This window comes from Cervus elaphus, chromosome 11 (genome assembly GCF_910594005.1).
Source record: "Cervus elaphus chromosome 11, mCerEla1.1, whole genome shotgun sequence".
Classification (NCBI taxonomy): domain Eukaryota; kingdom Metazoa; phylum Chordata; class Mammalia; order Artiodactyla; family Cervidae; genus Cervus; species Cervus elaphus.
In genome coordinates this window covers 69,289,563-69,293,543 of record NC_057825.1, presented here as the reverse complement: position 1 = coordinate 69,293,543, position 3,981 = coordinate 69,289,563, and the positions used below count along the sequence as shown (strand labels likewise).

Here is a 3,981-nt window from a genome sequence, read left to right as displayed (position 1 = left end):
ATGTGTGATGCCTTCTGTAAATCCCTGGCACTCAAGCGTATTGTTGATTTTCCCATGTTTAAGTAAACAAGTATTGGTAATAAGAATGAAAGGGTATAGTGAAGAAAGTGATGTATAAGCCAACAGTGATAACATGAGTGACATTGGAGAACAGGATGCAAGGATGGTGTACTACATCCATCTTTAAGGACTTTGTCTCCCAGATATGGCCTAAGTCTGTTGTTCCAACAGCCCCAAGTGAGTCAGGAATGTTAATAAACATGTCTTGAATGTAGGGGTTTTTAATGGCTTCAGAGCTATAAAAGGGGTGAGAAAGCTATAAAAGGGAGTTGTCTTTCAGAGCTGTCAGAGATCAAAGATGAGTGGGAGAGGAATCCTATACTTTAAGAAAAGTACCTCAGGTGAACATGAAATATTAAAATTCTAATTAGAAACCAAGTCTCTGCCTATTAGACAAGCTGGTGAAACTTAATAAAAAGCTATGTCAAGCAGCATGAGGCCCAAGGGGTATAGAAAGGAGATAAGGTATAAGACATATGGTGAATTATTTAAATGCACCACAGAGATTGTGTACTCTGAGGCAAAATGGTGGAAAATTGTGAGCTGTCAAATGTGGCTCCATTGTCTACCAGAAAGGTAGAGGGTTCCTCTTTGACTGGAGTCATTATTTCTTCTAATTTACTTAAGAGTATTTGAGGGCAGACAAAAGCAGATCTCTCAGAGGAAAGTCACCAACACTCTGAATTTCTTGTCTTTTTGTACCTCGCATATTCTTTTGGTATCCTTTCCCCAATAGGCATAGTATCTCTACCAAACAGGAAGGACATCAGTGCAGCCTACATTCACACTTAAGGACATTGTCTGCAAGATATGGCCTAAGTCTGTTGTTCTGATAACCCCAAGTGAGTCAGGAATGTGAGTAAAATGTGTAGATTGTTAATGACTTGGGAACTGAAAAAGGGATAAGAAGTTGAGAATGGTCCTAAGGTGAATTTGAGAGTGGTCCTAAGGCATTAGAATAACTTTTCTCAAGTTTCTTAAGTTAGAGAGTCATGAGTTTGTGTTATGTAAACTTAGCTTTGTTAGCCTGTACAGGCATACCTCAGAGATATTGCAGATTTCATTTTAGACTACCACAATAAAACAAATATCACAATCAAATGAGTCAAACAAATTTCGTTTCCCAGTGCATGTAAAAGTTATATTTATACTACACTGTAGTCTCTTAAGTGTGCAATGGCATTACGTCTAAAAAAAAAAGCAATGGATATACCATAATTAAAAAACACTTTATTGCTAAAAAATGCTAGCAATCATTTGAACTTTGAGCAAGTCAAATTTTTTTTGCTGGTAGATGGTCTTTCTTCAGTGTTGATGGCCGTGGACTGATCAGGAACGTGGTTTTCAAAGGCTGGGGCAGTTGTGGCAATTTCTTAAAATAAGACAACAGTGAAATTTGACTCATAGATTGATTCTTTCTTTCATAGATGATTTCTCTGTAGCATGCAATACTATTTGATAACATTTTCCCCACAATAGTACTTCTTTCAAAATTAAAGTCAATCCTCAAACTCTGCCACTGCTTTATTAACTTAGTTTATGCATTATCTAAAGCTTCATTGTCTTATTAACAATCCTCAAAGCATCTTCACCAGGAGTAGTTTCCATCTCAAGAAGCTGTTTTCTTGGCTCATTCATAAGAATCAACTCCTTATCAGTTAAAGTTTTATGATGAGATAAGATTAGTTCTCTTGCTGTTTCCACCACATGTACAATTGCTTCCTCCACTGTAGTCTTGAACCCCTCAAAGTCATCCATGAGGGTTGGAGTCAGCTTCTTGCAAACTCCTGTTAATGTTATTTCAGCTTCATCCCACAAGTCACGCATGTTCTTAATGATATCTCATCAGAAGACCCACTCTGTGGAAGCTAGAGACTTGCAAAAATTCGTTTCTTAAATAATATGACTTAATAGTCAAAATTACTCCTTGATCCATAGTCTGCAGAATGGATGTTGTGTTAGAAGGCATGAAAACAACATGAATCTCACTTACATCTCCTTCAGAGTTCTTGGGTGACCAGATGCATTATCAATTATTGTTGTTCAGTCACTAAGTCAGGTACTGTATGTGACTCCTTGGACTGTTGCATGCCAAGCTTTCTTGCCCTTCGCTATCTCTTGGAGTTTGCTCAGATTCAAGTTCATTGATTTGGTGATGCTATCTAACCAATTCATCTTCTGCCACCTCCTGCTCCTTTTGCCTTCAATATTTCCCAGCATCAGGGTCTTTCCCAATGAGTTGATCTTTGCATCAGGTGGCCAAAGTATTATCAATAAGCAATAATATTTTGAAAGAACTTTTTTTCTGAGCAGTAGGTCTTCACAGTGAGCTTAAAATATTTAGTAAAATGTCATAAACAGATGTGCTGCCATCCAATCTTTGTTATTCCACTTATAGAGCACAGGAAGAGTAGATTTAGCCAAATTTTTAAGACTGTAGGATTTTTTTGAATGGTAAATGAACTTCCACTTAAAGTCATCAGCTCCATTAGCCCCTAACCAGAGTCAGCTTTGAAATGTTAAAGACAGACATTGACTTTTCCTCCCTAGCTATGAAAGTCCTAGATGGCATCTTCTTCCAATAGAAGGCTATTTTATCTACATTGAAAATATGCTGTTTAGGTAGACAGCGTAATTACTTTTCTTAGCTAGATCTTTTGGATAACTTACTGCAGCTTCTATATCAGCATTTGCTGCTTCACCTTTTACTTTTTTGTAATGAAGATGTCTTCTTCCCTTAACCTCATAAACCAATCTCTACCAGCTTCCGCACCTCATTCAGCCTTGCTGAAGATTGTTCATACATGCTCAGTCATGTCCAACTTTTTGTAGCCCCAAGGACTGTAATCCACCAGGCTTCCCTGTCCATGGAATTTTTCAGGCAAGAACAGTGGACTAGGTTTCCATTTCCTGCTCTAGGGGATCTTCCCGACCAAGGGATGGAACCTATGTTTCTTCCATCTGCTTCATTGGCAGGTGGATTTTTTTTTTTTTTTTTAGCCACTGTTCTACCTGGGAAGTCTGAAGTCCATTGTTGAAGACTGGGCCTTGACTTAAAGAAATGTTGCAGCTGGTTTGTGGAGAAGGAAATGGCAACCCACTCCAGTATTCTTGCCTAGAGAATCCCAGGGACAGAGGAACCTGGTGGGCTGCTGTCTATGGGGTCGCACAGGGTCGGACACAACTGAAGTGACTTAGCAGCAGCAGCAGCTGGTTTGATCTTCTATGAAGATTGCTAAAACTTCCTCTATATCAACAGTAGGGCTGTTTCACTTTCTTATCATTCATGTGTTTACTGGAATAGTACTGTTAATTCTGTTCAAGAACTTTTCCTTTGCATCCACAACTTAGCTAACCTGTTGGTTCAAGAGAATTAGCTTTTTGCCTGTTGTGGTTTTTGAAATGTACGCCTCAATAAGCTTACTCACTTCTGGCTTTTGATTTAAAGTGAGAGACATGCAACTCTTCCTTTCCCTCCCTTCCTTCCTTCCCATTATAGGATTCAATATTGTTGTTCTCAGGGAATAGGAAGGCCCAAGGAGAGGGAGAGATAGGGGAGCAGCCAGTCAGTGGAGCAGTCAGAACATACATAGCATTTATGGATCAAGTTCACTGTCTTATATGGGTGCAGTTCTTCTTACCCCAAAACATTACAGTGATAACATCAAAGATCACAGATCACAGATCAGTATAACAAATATAATAATAATGAAAAGATTTGAAACATCACTAGAATTACCAAAATGTGACACAAAGTGAGATAATGCTGTTGGAAAAATGGCATCAATAAACTTGCTCGCAACAGGGCTGCTACAACCTTCAATTTCTAAAATATATGATGCCCACCTGCCAATGAAATGAAATATGCCTATATATCATCATGATGCTGTGTTAAAGCTTGGATTTCGGAGAAAAATTACA

General features: G+C 38.5%; 1 pseudogene; it reads right to left on the bottom strand.

Moving 5' to 3' along the window:
• Nucleotides 1-1,306: 1,306 nt before the first annotated feature.
• LOC122703123 lies at nucleotides 1,307-3,527 on the bottom strand (annotated as a pseudogene).
• Between the last annotated feature and the right edge of the window lie 454 nt (nucleotides 3,528-3,981).